A 21260-nucleotide genomic window follows, 5' to 3' on the forward strand; every position below is an offset into this window, starting at 1 on the left:
TCCTTGAAATTTATTCTGATGTAAGTTCCAAATAAAGTTAAAGCCATGGAAAAATAAAGGAAAAAAATAGCAGAAATAAATTATAATTTTTCTATCGTGATTTGGGTTAAGAGTGCTTAAATGGTTGTACTGATGCACAATATATCCAGTGATATGACTGGCTTCCAGAAGGGAGGTGGGGAACTGTATAAATGAATTACAGGTCTGACAAAAGGTCATTTTTTTCCTATCATATAGGCTTTAAATCAGTCAGTGTGTCTCACTTGCTCTTTCTTCTGATCAGAGTGCTGCATATTCCAAAATCTCCTTTCCCTGGAGTTTTGCAGCTAAAGTAATTTCTAATTTGCTTTAAAACTTGTTATAGGTATGGTAAGAAGCTTAGTCGTATACAGAAAATGCTCCTCACTTTGAAGATCTTGTTTGAAGGGCCAATGGAGAGATGTCCTGAAATTAAAGATATTTCAGGTTCAGAGAACAAAGGGCAGAAGCACACAGATCCAAGAAAGAAAGGTAAGCAGCTTATCTACTGGACAAATTTCCTTGAAGTAAGTGAAATTATTTCCCCAGAGATAATTTAGTCTTAGGAGTCAAATTGTCACTAAACAAAAAGCCAAATTAAGAGCAGCAAATTGATTTTGCTTCCAGTGTCTTTCTTCCATTTGTTCACTAATTAAAAAGTGAAGGATGTGATAAATCCAACTTTTTTTTTCCTCACTGCTGCACTGTGCCCTGAAGAACCTCTTCACTGTATCCATTTTATTGGGGGGTGGTGGGTGGTGGAATGAAAGCTCCTAGCTTAAATTTTCAGAGGTGAGCACATACTCGCAGTTTAACTGGAAAAGCAATTGTTTTACAGGCAGCAAACACCGGCATCTCTGTTTATCATTAAGGAAAGCTGTATGTCCAGCATCCATGAGAAGAGGGCCCATACATAAATATGAGATGTAAGCAGTCAGGTCTGTGGTTGTGGTCAGAGTCAACCAGTCAAACACATACAGAAACAGGGAAATGAAAAGGCTTTTTTTTTTTTAATTAAAATGAAGGAGTTCAAGTCTCTTTCTTCTTGACAAAAGTTTGCGTGTGTATCTTTTGCTATCATCTGTTTCCTCTCCCAATACATGCACGCATAGAGACTACATGTTTCTTCCTGCTTTTTGGTCTTGCACAACTTTCCTTTGCTGCTCCTGGACACCCAAAGCACTTTGCATAATACTTCCCTTTTGGCTTCTCATTTTGCCATATCTGAAGCTAGCGTTTCTCAGCAGGTTCCTTCTCTCCATTATTCATTTGTTAAATGAACACTTTCTCCCCTGAATTAATATCTTTTTCCTGAAGAATGGACGACAGGGCTGCATAAAACACATCCAAGTGTTGTTTGCTTATTTGCAGACAAGAAAAGCAAGGTGCCAGCTCTAGGGGAAAGCTCAGGGTTTGTGCTGTGTCATTTATGTTTAACACTACAACAGAATCTGTTTTTTGTATCTGGCTCTTCAAAGATGTAACTTCTGCAGCGTGTTTTGCAGCTCCTCTTGTGCGTGAGAGAGTAAAGGACACTTTAAAACACTTGAGATCCCTAGAAATATTAAGAAAAGAAAGGGAAGAAGAAAGTACAAGAAAACACACTCATGGAACGGCTGAGGTGATGTAACCAGGTGTCTTTTCATGTGTATCCTTTATATTCCCTTCTATGTCATCAAATTTAAATGAGCTGATCCTATGAAGGATTAAAGCTGTAATGTCTCCATGCCATGTTTCAGTGTTCTGGGCTTTTTTCATGGGTTAGCATTTAGAACTGTAATGAGCTTTGAGGTTTGGTGGAAGCGGAAGATGCAACCATTTACACATGAAATGGTAGAAAGTAATGCCTTTTCCTTGGTGAAGGGATGTAATTCTTACTTGCAGCCATGATGAAATCCCCTCAGTCAGTCACATGGCCCCTTAAAGCACCTGGGAAATGGGATGTTTCATTTGGGTTCACTGAGGCCTGATTTGCTCTTTCTGGGTGGGGAGGAGGAGAGCTGATGCTGGAGGAGAGATGGCCTGGACACAGTTCCTGTTCGGGTGCCAAAACCAATTCTAATCTGCGGAGGCAACTTGTGCACCTCTATGTGATGGCAAGCAGAGCTAAACTGTTACTTCTTTAAGAATGCAGACGGGCTGGCACAGCTAGTGGTGTGGGTGGGGTAGCTGTGGCCTGCTGCCACCCTTGCTGTCAAAAAGGGTGGCATTTGGGTTCAGTGGGAACAAGGAATAGCCTGGAAAGAGTAAGAGAGCTATACAGAAAATTAGTGGACTATTAGAGATGTGGAGAACATCATGCAGTGACCTGCTCTGGGAGAGAGCAGAAGACACTTGTGCTGATGAAAGAATCAGCAGTGCTGCCTCCCTGCGAGGAGTAAAGAAAGTAAGAACAGCATTGGGCAGACAGGCAATGGCACCTCCATTTTTTGGAGATGCAAAGCAGTTTGTGGTGGGACTGGTTGGCTTGATTTTATCCAGGCAAGGAAGCTGTTATCTTCTGGTTGTAACAGGGTTGGGAAGCTTCATGTTTTAGCCTTCTTGTTACTACATGATTGGCTTCATGGTGTTTGCTTAGGTCTGGCACATCTGGCAAAACAAAAGTGAAACCTGCATGTGGAAGATCTGTGTCTTTTGGCAGCCTTGCTGTACAGTGCATCTGATCTCTGCCCCAGTGGCTGCCTAGTTGCTTCTTGGTTCGGCCATGTTGGGTGCCTGGGCAGCATGCGTGGAGCAGTCCCCACTCCCCAGGCATACACAAGGGTGGTGACTAAGGCTGTCTGTGTGCTGCCAACACCAATGCATCTGGCCAGTGTTTTCCCTCCAAGTTGTTTCCAGGCCCATCATGCCAGCAGGAGAGGAAGTCAGGAAACATGTGTGTTTGCGTGTTGTTGGTTAATAACTTGTTTATAAACACCTTAGGCTCCACCCAAATCACACTGAAGTCGATAGGATTCTTTTGGGCCTGAGGAGCTGGACCTGGCCTGTTTGTAGCCACGTACAATGAAAAACCAAAGAGCCAAATTCAGGGTGCATCTCCCTTGCACTCTAATATTATTCCATTATGAATTTCATTCAGTGTGTCTCTGTGTACAGCCATGATCATTTGGCCCATGGTCCCTGCCTGAAGCCCTTTGCAATCCAATCTTGATTAAGTAATTTCCTACTGTGACTAACAGTCCAAAGAAAACACCCTGGGCCTTAATCCATCCTCTGTCCCACACTCTGTGGGGTTTACTCTGGGTTGAGATTGTCCTGAGTATAAATGGTAGTTGGTTATGAGGAGTCTGAACAATTCTCCATAATGAGAAAGAGTTGGTTACCTCCTTCTCTGTATGGTTAGATGTTCACATAGGGAAGTCCTGGAATTGAAATCCTACCTTCATGCAAGGGTGTAGCACAGACCCTAACATCACAGGCTCCTTAACTACTCCAAGTGGGTAGAAGAGTTCACTCCTTGTTTGTGGTCCTTGTAGAAGCAACTGGCAAAAAGCGACAGTGAGTTCTAACTGTAATGTACTTACGTGTCTGCTGTGGAAAGGACTGGATCCTGAAACCGGCTTTTAAAGGTCTAACTCACTCTGATCTGACCTTCCTAGTTATTTGCAAGCACAGTTTGACATTTGGATGATTAGGCACATAATTTATGGCTGAAATGGGGGTCAGGTTTTTTTCCTGGGATCTGACCCAAGGTGTGGATAGGTCACACTAACAGAATTCCTTATATATCTTTCCTGACTTCAGCAAACTCACCCTGAACAGGTTTATAAAACTTTTATTGATAAGTCTTGGCTGAGAGAGAACAGGTATGGACAATCTCTACTGAAGTGAGTTGGTACTGTTGTAGGTAGCATGCTTCAGGATAGTCTCAAAGTGGTCCCCACTATCCTTTCTTCTACATGAAGATAATGCTTATATTAAATATTTATATGGGCGGAAATATTTTCTTTGTGATTGGCATTGTGGTTATACTATAGCAAGATAACCCATGCAGTTCCTGTGAAACCACTGGTCTATCTAACTGACATAATATCTGCTGGCATGAATAATAAGGATGGTCTGAATCCGAAATGGCTTGACAGGCCTTACTTTATCAGTCATGGCATGAGCACACAACTGGGATGGAGGGGATTATTTGGGCATGCAATGAGAGCACAACAGTGCAAGCAAACAAGCACCTCTGTCATCATGAGAAGTCGGGTTTCTGGAGAGAGCTTTCCGGTTGCAGGAAGCCACCTTTTGCTGTATTTCATAAGTTTCCACATTTTCTGTAAGTTCAACAAGTATACATATGCAAAGACAAAATCAGTCCCTGCTCTAGCTTTATGGGAGCAGAGAAAGCTTTCATGAATGATGAGCTGCCTCGTACACAATTGTCGTGGTTTAGCGGCAGCTCAGCCCCACACAGCCGCTCGCTCACTCCCCCACCGGTAGATGGGGGAGAGAATCAGAAGGGTAACACTCATGGGTTGGGATAAGAACAGTTTAATAATTAAAATTAAAAGAAACAACAGTAGAAATGCAATGTAAAGGAGAACAACGAGAGGTGCAAAGCCCCGGGGGAGGGGGGAAGGGAGGGGAGAGGGGGAACGAACCGCCGAAACAAACCGCACGCGCCGCAGCCGCCCGCCGACCCGACGCCGCGCCGCCTCCGCGCTGCCGCTGCCCCCCCTCAATATATTGGTCATGGTGTCACATGGTACGGAATGAACCTGCCATTGGCCAGTCGGGGTCAGCCGCCCCCACCATGGCCCCGCCCCTCCCAACCCCCCCCCCCCGCCACGTGGCAGAGCGCGGGAAGCTGGAAAGGTAGCCGACCCCCACAGCGAGGAGAATTAACCCCTTCTCAGCCAAAACCAGCACAACAATTCTCCAGCACCAGCCATGGCTGGGTATGTGCTTACTCTTTTGCGCCTTAATAACGGTCGGTAATTGCTGTGTGGCACTTGGTTGCAATATGGGCAGGACTTTTGCCTCTGAGCACCCTGGGTGGGTGCAAGGGGCTGGCAGCTGTTGTCCAGCTGGAAGTGGATGTAGCATGTTTAAAAAGAAGATATCTACATTATGTTTGTCCAGAAAAAGCTTTCTCGCTTACAGCTTTTTTTGTTGAACCCTCTTCATATTAGTTTAGATTACAGTTGTACTGCTTGCCCATTTTAAAGATGGTGCATGTGTCTCTGGTGGTGAAGGAGGAGATGGGTGATTAGAGGTTGGTTCTAAACTGGACCTCTGGATCCAAACCCTGTCAAACTTTAAAAAAAGTCTGAGTCCCATATTGAGCTGAGCTCTAGGGCTCTGGGTCATGGCTGATGGGCAGCTCTAACGCTGGGCTACAGTATAGAAGCACAAAAACCAGTTGCGCTGTCAAAGTTTGTTTCTGAACTGTATGACGCTAGCTAATGGCTAAGACAGAGGCCTCTCAGACCAGGTCTATAACATGCTGCAGTCTTATGAAAGGGAACTCAGAAGTTCTTGTGTTGGAAATTATCTCTATAGCTTGCAATATCAAATCTTGCTTGCATATGACCTTGTGCTCTTTAGAACCACATTTTCCAAACCTTACGTCTGTTGCCTAAAAGGTGTAGCTGTACTTGAACACCCAGATAGTTCACTCTGTGCCCACAGCTCAGAAGCATGTTTCTGTCACCATTTTAAATATAGTAGCTGTGTTTTTCCTGACACCCTGTAAATTTCCTGCAGAACATCTAGGAAGATTTTTTTTTTTGTTTACTTTAGATGGTATAAATAGCCCCATAATGGCCAATGCTCTGTTTTGTGACACAGGTTTAGGCTGCTGTTCTTTCGCATGTTTCCAGTGGTACAACAGCTTCCCCTTTCTGCATATTACGGTGAGGAACCGGCCTTATAGCATTTGCCAACACAGTTTCTGTTTTCTCACTAGGATTGTTTCAAGTGAAGGAAAAATGGGCTGGTTTATGAGAATGGGGTGTTCTCTGCCACTCTAGAGGAGGAAAAAGTTCCTGCCTTTCATAAGGGATCTTTTCTAACTGGTTTGAAGTCCCTTCTTTCTTGACCTGTCAGTGCATAAGGGTTAAAATGGAAAGAAAAAGCAATGAGAATGAACCTTCTTGGCAGTAGCCATGAAAGCTACAGCCTGGCCTTCTTGCCACTCTATGATTTGCTTTATGGGACCTGAGGCTTTACTGACCTGCTGAACAAAGACGATCAGGTCAAATGAAGATCAGGCTATAGCTCCTCAAAGAGCCTTTTTATTTTATTTTTTCTTTTAGGGACACTGAATATCTAGGTCTCAACTGAAGGCTATTTTGCAGCATGCTGGTCTGGAGAAAGCACAATAGTTTCTCTCTTTTTCTTTTTTTTTATGTTTTTCACTTCTTGGATTTCTCATCACCTGAAAAACATGCAACCAGCTGAATGGTATTGAATGTTTTTTAGCCTTAGAACTGAAAACACTCTCTGTAATTGATGGTTTGTTTTAAGTCCACAGGAAACTACTTGTCACTACACATTAATAAGCACTTTTCTAGCTGTTTGCCATCTTAAGAAAAATAGATGATGAAGCAGAAAACCCTACCATCCAGAGTCTGCTATTTTATCCCTCTGTCAAACTAATACTGAACTAACTCCACACAAAACACCATTTTCATTATCTGTATTCACTATTTTTCCCAGCCTCATTAAAACCTGCCAGAATAATAAAAAATGAGCTAAATCCACAGAGCGCTCATTCTGACTTAGGAGCAGGGAGGCTGTTGCTCCTCCTGATGGTGGCTGGACCCTATTCAGTGCAAGAGGGGGGGATAACCACCCTGGCACATCAGTAGGCATCTGTGGTGCAGGATGGCCTATTTGTCCTAGCTGGTACAGTAAAAAGTGGTGGAGAAGACAGAGGGGCAGACATTGACCCACATTCACAACCTGAGCACACAGGCAGCATGGCAATGTCATCCCCACCCAACAGGCACGTCTGGCTGCAACAGGGATGTAAATAATTTAACAGTGAGATTTATGGGCTTCTTTCTCACTGTGGTATCTTAGATTGTATTTAGTCACTTTCACGAAGATAATTGCCCTGAACTGGTGTGCTAATGGCATGTTAATATGTAACAGTAGAGCTGACATCTTCAGGTCAGTGATTAAAAGGGAAAACCTCTCTTCTCTCAGAGAAAAGTGTGAAAGACTATTTTTCTCTCTCTCTTCTTTTTTTTTTTTTAATTTTTTGGGCAAGTTTTCAAAGGCACGATGGAATATCTCTCTACAGGTTGAATTTGCATCTATTTGAATTGAAGGCTTTTTTGGCTGTAAAAGCTCATTGTTTTGCTCATTCTCACAGTAATCAAACCAGTGTGTCAGACTTGATATGTATACACCATACAGAGTAGGATATAGCAATTGTTTTGAGAGGGGGGAAAAATGGAGCCATTGCTTGCAGACAACTTATTTATTTTTAAAAGTTGGAAAAAGTCCCTTTTTGTTTATTTGCTGCTCTGAATAATTGATGTTTCTGTTTTCCACAGCCATTTTCTGACATGCAAATAGCAATTTATTTTTATGTGGGATAAATCCTTCCTGTGTGCTTCCCACTCTGTGAAATGAGGTTGGGGGAAATACGCCTTTTTCCATGAAAATTCTAATGACTGCATTAAAGCATGACTCAAGTAGGCACTGTTCTAAGCAATAATATCAGAGTTGTCACAATTGTGTGGGGGCTTCAATGTTCCTGGATGGTACTTACAATTAGTCTGCAGATCCATGAGTCAAGGCAACTGTTAAATTCTCTCTGAATCTTAGATGGGGCCCAAATGACTTATTTTGAAGTGCTAATAGAGTCATTTGAAGACATAACAGAGAACTGAGTGCCAAACAGGACCAGCTAGAAGCATAGGTGATGCAGGCTGTTGCCTTGGGCAGCAGCAGCCTGCCAAGGATGCGGCAAAATGGTCATGTCTTCATTGTTTGCTACGCCAGTGCCCAGGGAAATCAGGTTTGCTGCTGCCAGGGTAGGAATCATGATGCGTGAGCTTGGGGCCAGCTGCTTTTGGTGGTCACTGCTCCTGCCTGGTGATTTAACTTCTGAGAACAGGACATGCCTGAGATGAGATGTATGGGATCATGATTTAATGGGATGCTTTTTCCTGGTGAACATAGACATGATCCTGACCAACCATGGTGGCTTGTTCAAATCCTGCAAGCTTTGTAGTCTGTGTAAGCACTGGTAGAGTCTCTGCAACGTCCCTGCCGCCAGCCAGTGCTGCAGCCTGGATAAGGCCATAACCCTCCGCATCCTCCTCTGTCCTCTGAGTTGGATTTTGTATGAGTCCCTGATGTTCCCATGGATGGGATGTGGCAATACAATTTGAAGCTTTGACAGCTCTGCAGTGCAAATAGGGTAGTTATATTTTCCAGCACATGGAGGTATGGATGTTATTGGAAACTTTTATAGTGAATTTCAATGTAAAACTAAAGTAGATTTTATTACATTACATAGAATTTATGTCATGTGAATAAAACTTTTAATAAAATTCAGGCCCCTGAAGTCATGAGTCTGAAGTTCTGGAGTCAGTGTTACTTGTGGCTGACAGGCTTCTTATTGCCTTGACCCTCTCTGTCTATGCTGTTAAATCTTGATAATTAACTAAGTCACCTCTCTGACTCCCCTTTACAAAATGGTTGTGTCTTCCATGATCTTCCACAACACTGGGACTCTGCAGCAACCTAGTGTTAAGGGAAACCTCCTCATGGTTTCTGGAGACGGAACCCTCTGCATAGCATAAGCATCAGATCAAAGTGGATTTCTAAAGGATATGTCCAGCTTTGACCATCTCATTTCATGACTTCCCTCTTCAGTAAGGAATCTGAGTGAAACAGAAGTACAGTCCCAGCAGTGTACTCAGAGGCTGAAGCAGAGCGCTAAACAGAACTGGGTAGAAAATGTTATGTTCCAGCTGGAAAAAGGTATAATTTCCTGCTAATCCTCGTCCAGTGCCTACACATACTCTTCATGCAGTTGTGGATATACTATGGTATTGATTGATTTCACGAGTAGAATGGGAAGTATTTCTTTGAGAGTTTGAAAGCCAGAAATCATTTTGCAGTTGGCTGTAGGATGGATGTCATTACTTCTGAAAGCAGCAGCTCAGGGTAGTGTGACTGGCTTGGAACAAACATCCTAGGCAAGACTTGCTCAGCTGGTGATCTTTCTAAGCACTTCCTCCCTTTTTTCTCCCTATAATTATAGAAGTATTTGTATGGGGAAATATGCTGACCATTTTTAACCTGGATTCCACTAATTAATGCCACAACAGTCATCTGACACTGCCGTAGTGGTTTCACTGGCAGAAAGTGGTGGCAGAGTTCCCAGAGACTGGCAAATACAGGTTTATAAGTTAATTTCTTCTAGTAGCTGTAAAAGGTAAAGGTTTCTCCTTTGCTGTTCTAAGAGTCAGCATTAAAGACAGCATTGTCTTTAACCATCTTATGCATCTGTTTTTAGAGATATTTCTGTACAGTTGCAAATTAGTAGTTTATTGTGGCTGACCAAGTGAGCTCTCATCAGTCAGCTGAGCTGTGGCTGCTGAACAGATGCCTTCTTGAACCTACCCCAGCTGCTAAGGAAAACACATTAGTGTAAACTGCTCCCTAATGGTCTTTGGTGTAATAACTCTCATGTGGCACTTCAGACATGAAAAGAAAAATCCAGGTCACTGGAGCTCTGGTGTTGATTGTGGTGAGATTTCAGATGTAACTGCTTCAAGTTGCTTGTATTTAAGCACCTGAATTAAGACCTGGTTTAGTTTTGGTCCACAAAGTTCAACACCCTACTTTTGTGTATGACTGAACAAGCCCCACAGGAAAAAAATAAAAAAGGAGAAGCTTTGGAAAAAAAAATATCTCTAGAATAATTAAAACTTGGCAGAAGTGTTTCCAGGCTCTCCAGCTACATGTTTAGCTCAGAGTCCAGCACAAAAGCAGTATCTCCATTGAAACTGTATGAAACGTGTATGTATTCACTGGTACTGCAGCAGTGAGAGAGGCAATATATGTTTTTAGCTACATACAATTTTATTTTTTTTTACGTAAAAAGCAGCATATTTGATGTCTTCAAAATTTGGTATTATGGTATGCAAGGTGGGTTCATAATTACTTTTATGTGTGCAACTCTTTTATGGCAGGGAGTATGTGGCTCAAGGCGGCTCCTCAAGAAAGCGGATGCCTCCTCTGAAAAAGTCTGTACGCCTCTGATGGATGTACACAGTGCCTGCAAACCCTTTGGAGTGCTGCAGATTCAAACTTGGCTGTTGCTAGGAATGAACTAGATGACTGTAGCATCAAAGAGGCTTCAGTACCTGATGATGAATGTTAGGCCAAAGAGCTGCTTAAAACAAAAATCAAGTGATTTTCAAAATATGTATTCCTGGCAAATAAGTTACAATTTATTGCCTTATTGCAGAGAAGGGTACTCTCAGTAATTCTAAGGCACTGTTTCCTAAGCACTGGTACTGCCACTGCATTGCCTTATGGCAGCAGGAGCAAACCATGGAATGATGAATATTTAATGAAAAGGTTGATGTATATCTACAGTGAATCATTTGCTACAGAATTGTAAATAAAACAGTATTTTTAATTTATTGCCTCAGGCTATTTAAGTATACCATATATGAGTTATGTCCACACACGAGAGAAGCTAAGGTTAGAGTAACCTGCGCTGCAAATTTGGTAGCATATAAGTATATATTTTTATCTGGTGGCAGTAGGAAGTGTGAGGATCAATTTTCAAAGTATGTATGTGTGTGCTCATATGTCTGTGCACTGAAAGCTAAACGTTCAGATGCGTCCGATTTAAATTCAGCTGTCTAAACCCCCCAGTTTGTGTCCCCCCCCATCCTTTTCCTCTGTTGTGTGTGTTTTTGCATTAAGACAGTCTTCAAATAGGTGGTCACACTGTATTTTCTTGCTTTGGACTTCTCACCTTGGTCAAGATGGGTGGTGCTTTTTCATTTCCTTTTATTCTCGTTTACATTACTTCATACACTTCCTCTGAACCCCGCACTGAATACAGACTTCCCTCAGGAACTGCAAATACTCTGATTATAGTTTCTAAGCTGTTCATGAAGATGCAGGATTTCTGCCTGCAGCTAGCATTGCATGAGGTGGTGTTAACCCCATCTTGTATGAAAGCCTCTGAAATGCAGATGTTAAAGCCATTACTGCCTGATGTGCCAGGACTTGGCACATAGGCAGTTTTTCTCTCCTCCTCTGCCACGTTCTCCTAATGACCTTAAAGTAGAGGATTTAGGGCAAGAACAGGGGCTCTTGCTCTACACTATGAAGTCTTCAGTTCCTCTGTGGGTATGCAGGAAGGCAATCCATGATACCTTTCATTTGTAAAGCTACCTTATCTCCAGGTTTATCATCAAACGGAAGCACCACAGATCTCCCAACTTCTGTGACTGTGAGTCCTATCAGACCAGAGTCCACTTTAATATGCCCCCTTTGTGTCCAAAGACAGAATTCATCCTATACACTGAATGAGACTGAAAACTGTGGGAAAATACTATATAAGTAAACATTGGATCCTGGAGTATATAATCCATGGGAATAATTTAAGCTTTGTGCAGGCTTCTCCTGACTTTTGGGAGCTAGAATTTGCAACACTTCACTTCTTCAAACTGAGTAGTATGGACTAGTGCCTGGCCTTTCTGAAAGGGAAGGAACTAGCCTCTGCAGTCTGCCTGAAAATGGGTCTTTGGTTCATTTTTTTGCTCTGCAGGTATGTGGTTTCTTAAGGCTGACTTTATTCCTGAACTTGAGCACCTTCCTTGACCAGTAGCCTCACAACTTCAAAGCAATGTGCTACAAAGTAACACTAGTATGGAGATCAGTATCTGGCGAGACTGGCTGTTTTAAGTGCTGTAGAAAAATAGCAAGAAAATAAGCATATGTGAGACCAGAAGGCCATTTATCCTACTAGCAATTCTCATATGTGCTCATTCAAGCTTACTGTGACATACCCTGGGGACTCAGCTGAAACATTAAACTTTGGCATTAAAAGAATGGACTGTGTAAATTGGTCGGAAGGGTACCCAAGAAATTTTACTATTTTTGCTTATGATATTTATGGTGAAGAAGCTTCAGCTTTCTAGGAATATGTCTTATTTAGTTTCCTTCCGAGGCTTCTTTGTTATACAGAAGTGTCAATTTAAAGATACTATGCATAAATAAGTAAACAGTGCATTTCTCAGAAATGTTTCCATTCTGTTTTTTCAAATGTTGTAGATGTCTATAAATCTCACATTGTTCTGAGAGATGGGATGAAAACAGAGCTGGAGATCAGTTTGGGCTTTTGGCAAACAATACATATTCATGGAGCCAAAGACAGTGAGAATGATTTGCTATTGTACCAGCCAGGACTCTTAGTGGGAAAAAGAGACAGCCAGTTTAAGTATGTTAGGTGAAGAGGAACCAGGTAAGATTCAAAAGCCAGGACTTCAGAGTAGTCTAGCAGGTGAGAAATTCTCTTAAGAAGATCAGCTCCTGCTCCTATTTCATTAGGAAGGAGAGTCCTGGTCTTCAGTGCCCCAGATGCATACTTTCATTGTTGGAACTAGGGAAAAAACTCAGAGACTCCCACCTGCCCCCACTGACTTGGTATGAAGGACATGTCTGAAAAACTCCTCATCCTCATTTTCAGATTCCTCCTGCTTGGATTCAAACCTTAATCTGCTCCCTGATTGATACCATTTTCCTTTCTCTTGAATTTCAAAGTCTTTTTGAGGGGGATCCATCCCAATGTAATTGACTATCACTTCCTCAAGCCCCTGACACGAGCCATTGCAGTGGGGTTCCTTGCAGGGCTTGCTGAGCCCCAACGGGGTGGCAGTGAGGGAGTCAGCTTTGAGCTGTTGCTGCTTCAGCTCTTGGCCTGACAGAGAAACAAAATGGAAATTAATCAGGAGCATGAACCCAAGTGGAGGTGCTCCTGGTACCGCTGGAAGAGGCAACCCAGAGGCCTTTGGCAGGGGATTATAGATGTCAGCTTTTGTGTTTCCTTGGTGAATGAGTCACTGTGGCTGTGTGTCTTCCCTTTTTAAGCATTCACAGCAACATTTTTTCCCTGTTCATATGACTGCTCCCAAATACTACCTTCAGATACATCTATGTGGGCTTTTGCAAATCTGTATGAACTCTCTCTGCTTTGCTGGATAGAAGAAGCCAGCTTTGACCCAGCAGCTATTTAGCCATGTTAGCACAGTCCAAAACCTAGCCTGATCTCTCTGGCAGGGTTTAAAAGCTCAAGCTCAGGTTTTGCTAGCTGGCTTTCCATTGTAAAAGTGGGTTCTTATGCAGCTAGATGGATCAAAATAGAGGCAGACTGATCTTGCAGTTACTTGCAAAATAAGGCTGACTTTATCCTATGAATTTGTAGTATAAGAAACAACAAACCTAAGTAGCATGTCAGCTCCTGACTCAATTTTTCGTGCTGCTTCTGTTCTGGGAGAGCTGCTACCTTGTCAAAATACGACATGTACAGGAGAAAATACCAGAAAGAAAATCAAGAAACTTATGGGATGTTCTCATCATATTAAATTTTGTGGTGGAACATGGGACTGTTCCCTGTGATGCCACGTGCTACAGATCATGCCACAGTATATAACTTTAGTTTGAACTTTCTCACTGCCAGTTTTGTTGTGTCAATATTTGAGTGCTCTGCTGAGTCGGCACCACCGGATGCAGGTTGTTCCTTATCGAGTGCTGGCAGGAAACATTGCACCAGAAGGGTGGACACAGAGCAGGGTGGTTGCTGTGTGCTTGCAATGGGAGATAATTTCCCGAGTGGCATGAGATAGCATGGTTTGTTCATCATGTCTAAAGCCCAGCTCTTGTGGCATTTTCCTCTGATTGCAAAGTCCACTGCAGAAGAGTAAAAACATATGATACTTAAAAATAGGATATATCCTGAACTATTGCAAATGCCATCTGTTCTCAAAGAAACAACTGGTGATAAAAAATAACCTTGGGTTGAAACCTTGCATGAAGTTGCCATTTAAAATAAGTGGGGTTGGCTTTGTTATTTTTATTTTTTGGAGGTGTGGAGAAAGGGCTGTGAGATGGCAACTGAAAGAAAACAGAAATGTGGAACTGGAGTGTACGTGTTACAGACATGTAGAGAAATCGTGTCATGAAGACCTGTTAAATAGCAAACTCTGGGATCTAAAATCATAGTGACACTGGAAGGGACCCATGTACTGTTTTAAATCAGCTCATGCAGATGACTGCAGTAAGGTGTCACCAGAAGGTGGTTTCTAGCGAAAATGTCTGCCTGACTAGTCATAGTCAGATAAGACCTAATTTTCCAGTTGGGTCCAGTTCTCTGGTGAATGGAATGGCTTTCTCACCCATTCAAACCCATCCAGTCTGGCAGTGAGGGGTGGATCAGTAGCTTAGGGAATACCAACTCCATCCCTGTATGCTGCTCCCAAATTGTACCGAGAGCCATCGCCTGTGGGAACATGAGCAAAGTCTCTTGGGCTTTAGCGGTTCCCAGTGGTCAGCACTGCTTCTTCTAGCCCTATTAGGGTGTGATTACATGATTGGAAGGAATTGAATTTTCACTGATGGGCAAGTTGCTGCCCCCCACATTAATGCAGTAACCAGCTATGCCACCTGCCCCAAGTCTGATCAAAATCCTGAAACCCTGTTAGTAGTCTTGGTCACCTGTGCTGTTTTGGATACCCTGCTGAGAAGTGGGATACCCTTAGTGTATTCCCATGGTTTGCTTTGGTACTGGAACAGTCTGAAGGTGAAGGGCCAGTTACCAAGCTGAGGAGCGAGTTGCCTCCTTTTACATGAGCTCATGGCTTCAGAGCATCTGTCGGCTATTTACAGATGTGGTAGCATATGAAATTGTCAGGCCACAGTAGTGATATAAAGGAGCCTGCGTCTTGGGACTCTTACACCAGTTAGAGATCTGAAAATGGAATGCCTGCATTTCAAGGAGTTTGTGTTCTACACTGATGTGAAGAGCAGCAGACTTCTACTGAAGCCATGTGCCAAGAAACTGTGTGAGGTAACGTGAGTGAGCACCGCATGGTGTTTACTCTGACAGGATAGTCATGTCCCAGGAGAGTGTCCTAATCCTGTCAACCTCACTGGTTTTGCTAATCCTAAATGGGACAGTGGTGAGGTAAGAAAAGGGTGGTTTAATGAATAGATTTGATAGTGATATTTCTGAGTCTTTTCTTTTTTTACATATCACAGCCCAGGAATAGCTTCAGTGATGTAATGTTGCTATTTAGAATTTTTTCAAAGCATGTTTTGAGTTTGGTGTCTGTGGGATTGATAATTTTGCTTTAGAAATGAGTGCGCCTAAGGTAAAAGGCTGCACGCATGCATTTTCAGGCTCTGTCAATCTATCTGAATTTGGCCTGCCATATTTCCAGTCCTCTTATCTCTAGTCTGAATGTCAGAAGTCTTGAACAGTACTACCTTGTGCTCAGCCTTTGACAAGCAGCTGAGGGATGGGACAAATTTACCAATCACATTCTCTGCTGTGTGGGGTAATAAAGCAATAACCTGCTTGCCAGTGTTTGGTCCTAGTAGACCTAACTCCTGAGGTTAAAGACTGTTAGGTACATGCCTCAGGGAATGAGTAATTCTTTTGTTATGTGCTGCTACAGCACATTTCTGCATTGTGGGGACATGCCTTTCCTGTGCTGCAGCAGAACCTTGCAGCGTTGCCCCACAGGAGAGTGACAAAAGACTGGGGCCTGATGTGGCTGGCATAGTTCACAGTGGGTGGAGGAACAAGATTCTGATTTCATGAGTGATAACAAGACAAAACCTCAGTTTTGCAGGAACTCTTTTTTTGCTGTTGTTGAAAGTAGTTTCATACCAGAACAGTGCAGCTAACTTACCAGCCCACAGAGTAGAGGTAACGCCGAGCCCTGTTTAAACAAAATACGCCATTCTTGCAACACAGGTTGTATTTCTAGTTTCAAGCCTTGCATGTGGGTCAGCTGTAGTTAATGTTTTAATAATCTATGAATATTTCAAAAATACTCTGCTTTTGTCTACCAGCTTTTTTCATCTCTTGGCAATGGCGGTCTTGGTCTCCTATGGCAGAAGTTCGATATCTCTCTAAAGTTGAGGTAAAATCTTCTGTACTCTGAAATGTTAGATCAGCCTCATTTTTTTCCAGCTGTCAAGTTTAATGCATTTTTAAAGGATCCTTCTACTTTAAGGTACAGCTAAAGTTGTGAGAGGTTAATATGTAACAGTGCGCATATATTTACTGTACATGTATCTGTTTGTGAGAGACCACGACTGAAAACTAAATTCTGCCACCCCCTAAATTTGGTGGAAGTTCAGCCCTGCTCACAGGTTTCGATCTAGCTGTGAAGTTTGTAGCTTTGTGGATCTTTATAATGGGATAAATGAAAACTCTGGTTTTAGGCAATGCTAAATTTTGGCCCAAAATGTATGAGTTGGCTTGCAATACATTCCCACTATGAGCTTCTATGTCTGTATCCTATCGCATTCTCTTCTGTGACTTCCACCTCATGTTTGCTGTGATGCCTAATATTTAAACAAGTTCATTAGATACGTCCGTGTTTTAAAAATATAAACTGCATTTTTCAGGCTAGGGACCAACATGTTAAAAACCATCTGTGATATCAGTTGCTCAACTTATGCTCTCAGAAGAGTCTGCTTTACTTAAAGCAAGTGCTCTGCACTTACAGAAAATTAAAATGGGTATTAAGTACCTTAATTCACTTTTGAATATTTCAGCTGAGACTCTACCATTGTAAAGCTTCTATTGTACCTAACCCTGTGGGCTCTTTTGAAAATGTGGCAGGGTTAAGTTCTTCTGTCATTCATCCTAGTTATTTGTGAGCCCAAATGTGGAGTTAGGTAAGTGATTTCAAACACATAACCTTGAAAACAGCTGGTGAAAGTGGTGAGTAAAAACTACATGAAATTCCACAGCCTGAGGCTTAGCCAAAGTGTCCCTTTGGCTGTTCAGGTTAATGTGATTAGCAGGGAAGGCTTCTTTTTCCTGAAGCATTTATTCCAGATACATTTCTTTAGCCCTCTGCTCTGCTTGGTTGACTGCAGCTCATCCTTGCTCTTCTGTACATAAACAAGTTGAATTCCTAGATGTTGAATTATGAATTATCTTCTGCTATCAGAATGATCTCTAAAGAGGGTAAGAATACTTCTGAGAAGAAAAAAAAAATCTATTTCTGTGTTGGATTTTTGTAAGCCATGCTGGTATGGCCATGCTAGGGGTTACCTAAAATTGTAGCCCTGTAAAATGCAGCAAAGCTGACATAAAAGCGCAGGGGGAAATGCATGTTGCACAAAAATTCTGTGTTTAGAGAGTGACCCTCTGCACTGCAGGGACACGTTAAAGAGGAATATTAAGGGTGGTAAACTTTAGTTGTAGAGCTCTTCTGATTTTAGTCCTTTTAAACATTTTTGATGATCAGTACCTTATGCCACGTGGGAACAACAAAGGTCTCCTCAAAACAGCAACACCAAATACTGCTTACTTGAGGTAAAAAAATCTCTAACACTTCCTCATTTCTTGCTCAGTATGTGCTGCTCCTGTCCTCAGCCATGGTGGGCATCTTGATTTAACTGTTCAAGTAGAGGGGCCTTCTGCAGGTCACTGGGGGTTTTTACTCTGTCATATAGTTCAGAGAGAAAGACATAAAAACCTCCCAACCCCCTTCTCCAGCCTAGGCTGTGAGCTTTTTAGACTAATGCTTGGATGTATCCTTGGCTAATGTAACCCTACATTCAGGTTCTTCATTTGTGTCATTTTCTTCTGCCCAGAATTTGAGGACTTCAGACTTTTTCAAAAGCAAATTGCAAAAGCAATTGCAGCAGCAAAAAGAGCTATAGTAGTTCCAACAAGACTGTGGACCATGAGGAAACCTGGTGCACATCCCCTGCAGACCCATTGTAGGGGTCCAGCACTGTTGCTCACAGTTCTGCCCAGGTGCATCTCTGTGCATCTTGGAAGTGTTGGACTCACAGTTGTGCCCCATGTTGTGTACATACATGTACTTCTGCTGGGGGAAGCTTTACGCTCTGCCCAAGCTTCTGACTTCATGGCCATGAACAGCCACAGTCACCTATTATAAGTTTGTTTTCTCATATTACAACTGCTATAGTAAAAATTATTAATTCACTGCTGGTCATGAACCAAGACTGACCACGGAGACCTGTAGACTCAATTCTTATTTGTACACAGACCCTTTATATCTACTTGATGTATCATCATCAACAGATAAGGCTCTTTGCCCTTGCAAGAATGCTACAATGGGTTTGGACATACATAAGAATCAGGAGCCAAGTATCTCAGAGTGCTGAATGATTTATGAACATACATTTACAGGAGAGATGACCACAGCATTCGCTGTTTCTCTAATGCATTTTATTTTGCATTCAGAAAGTAAAATGTTGAATGAGGCAGAGCATCTGAGGGCACATCTACATAAGTTAGGGATGACAGCCTTACCTTCTCTGCCCGCACTGAGAGCTATTTAAATTCCACACTGCTTCATGTCGAGCCAGCGTGGAGCATGAGCAGTGAAAAGTTTGAGTCTGCAAGAGTCTGTGTACATGTGCCCTTCTACGTTTCCCAGTTGACACAGTGGCCTGAGTTGTTCCCTTGCAAAGCTGCTGTCAGGCACTCAAAGTGGCCCATCCTTCCAGTAAAGATTTTAGATGCCCAGAATGTACTTCTTTTGTTGTTAGCCGTTGCTGCTTGCAATTCTGGAAAATTTCGGTATCTTCATGCAAGACTGTATTGACCATTACTATTTGCCTAAGATGTTGAATCATACCATAGAAGCTGTCTTTGGTCATGTAAGCCCTTGGCTGTTCACTGAACTTTGCTCAGACTTCTACTTCCACCGGTTTCTTTCTCAGAACTCCTCCTCAGGCAATCACTTCGGTCAAGCAAGACTCCAGGCTTGCTTCTGCTCTTCCAGCTCTTTCTAAAATACACCCATTTTCATGTTTGATTAGTCTGTGATCAGTGTTCTCTAATTTGTTGTTTGTATCTTGTCACGTGAGAGACCAGAATTTTTTTGGCTCAGTTTGGCCAACAGCTGATAGAATAAAAAAAATGACACACTAATGTGAAACAGCTCTGTGCCAGGACTAGATGGTCCCCACACTTCAAGATAATGTGGGAGATTTGTATTTTTGTAGAAATATCAGTTGAAACATTTCAGGAGCCTCACTTGTTTTAGCTCTTGTTACATTTATTTCTAGTGTTTTGGTTTGGATCACCTCAAAAATTCCCTTTTCCTACTGGATTCCTGGCTTACGGTGTGAGTCTATCAGCATCCATAATAAGGTACAAGGATGGCATTTACACACTTTTTTTTTAAAAACAGTTGGGATTGTCAAATTCTGATGGTATAGTTGGTGGCTGAGTTACCAAGATAACAAAGTTTCTCCAGAACAGAGGTCTGCTGCTGTGCTTGGCTGATTAGCTCTTCCATTTTATGACAGTGTGGTCATAGCTGAAATTAAAAAGCGAAAGGAAAAATTTCCTCCTTCACTTAGCAAGAGCTTGTGGCAGTTAATCAGCTGCATGTAGATGCTGCATGGTACACAGAAGGCACATCTGCTCGTTGTCACCTTTCAGGCCAGAGACTCTGTAGAGACACAGAACATTATTGCTGATAGCTTTCCCACATTTGTTGCCATTTTCACGCTAGCTAATCATGCAAAGATGGTCTGAATTTTGTAGGTAATATCCTGCATACTGAGAGAAATGTCAAACTGAACAGAAACACAAAACCCCTTGTATTAGCTGATGAGTTGCCCAGAGTTCCCAGAAGTAAATGGGAGTTTGAAAGAGTTACCTTACTGAGGAGAAGAAAAACCATAGGACTCAACTCGTGCTCAGCTATGCTTTATTTGAGCAGCTATTTCTGTCTCTACTTTAGTGTGTCCTAGAAGAGCAGACTCTGGATAAAGATCTTAATTTTCCAATCAAATTTTTTTTTCCAGTAAAAATCTGTATCAGATTCAGATTTTTTCTGATAAAAATAAATTTTCAAAAGCAACACACAAAATACTTTTTATTAAATCAGCTTTGCTCCCTTCCAAATATGAATAATGGAAATCATATGGTTTTGATGAAGCGATATGAATAAGGTACTTGGCTGAGGTTGAATATGGTGTGGAAGCCCATTTCAGTAAAAGCATAAGAAAAAGTGTATTACACCTAGCTCCTAGCCAGGAAAGAATGTCTTTGCAGAGAACCCCCTTTCTTTTCAGCCTGTTCTACAGTTGCAGATGGTAATCATGACTCTAATATTTCTGGCTGGGAAGTAGAGACATTAATATTCTCCCAGAGAACACAGAGCAGTGACTGTAAATCACATGGTACTCTGGAAACACAGAAGGAGATGTTTTCTTCCTTGGAGAGTTTAAGGAAGGGCCTTATTCCCATAGTGTATTACCCATATTTAACTGGCATTTTGAGTGATACCATTGTGTCAAATAACAGTGTAGCACATCTCTTCCTGGGTAGAGGGCTGGCAGGAGCACCTGCCCGTACTGGTGAACTGTCCCTTGTGGCCTCTCCCGTGTGAGAGCAACGAGATGTAAGGTCTGGGCTGAAATTTTCAGTGTCTTCCTAGGGATTTACCTGCTGTCTTAAACCAGATTTATAAGGATTCACCCCTTCTCAGCCTTGAAAATATCTACTCTATTGCCTTTACTTACGGCAATGCCAAAGGTTTTGAGAAGTTTCTTTTGCTTTATCTGGAGCCATTGTTTTGGGCGTGAGATGCTATCATTGGCAGTATGGGACTTTTTCTAAATAATCATAGTATCAGATTAAACACATTTGTGGACACTAAAGAAGGACCCTGTCTGAACAACCTCGTTTCAGTCTAAGGGGAGAATGATATGTTCACCTGGAATGTCTGTTTTACTGGGGACAATTCTAGAAGTTGTTTCACCTGATGGTGGTGAATAGCAATGACTGTTTCTTAATCAGGACAAATTAAGACACTTTTGCATAATGAGGATATATTCAGCTGGAGCCAAGTCATTAAGTGACGCTTAAATTCATATTACAGTCTAAACTTCTGGAAGTTTCCAAATAAGCATTAAATGAAGATGCAAGGCAACAAATGTAATTTTTAATTGTTGAATTTTTTTGCCATATTTTACATCTCTTAACAACTATTTAGACCAAGATTTTTAATAGCTTTTCTTTTTTACAG

At 42.1% G+C, this 21260-nt stretch overlaps 1 long non-coding RNA gene across 1 annotated transcript in view; it reads left to right on the forward strand.

The window, feature by feature from the left end:
- Nucleotides 1-433: 433 nt before the first annotated feature.
- LOC142053035 (uncharacterized) overlaps nucleotides 434-21260 on the forward strand; it is a 54174-nt gene continuing 33347 nt past the window's right edge. Inside the window, exon 1 of the long non-coding RNA XR_012659060.1 lies at nucleotides 434-510. This is a non-coding gene — a long non-coding RNA (uncharacterized LOC142053035). The remainder of the gene's footprint in view (nucleotides 511-21260) is intronic.

Source organism: Phalacrocorax aristotelis, chromosome 2 (genome assembly GCF_949628215.1).
Source record: "Phalacrocorax aristotelis chromosome 2, bGulAri2.1, whole genome shotgun sequence".
Lineage (NCBI taxonomy): Eukaryota > Metazoa > Chordata > Aves > Suliformes > Phalacrocoracidae > Phalacrocorax > Phalacrocorax aristotelis.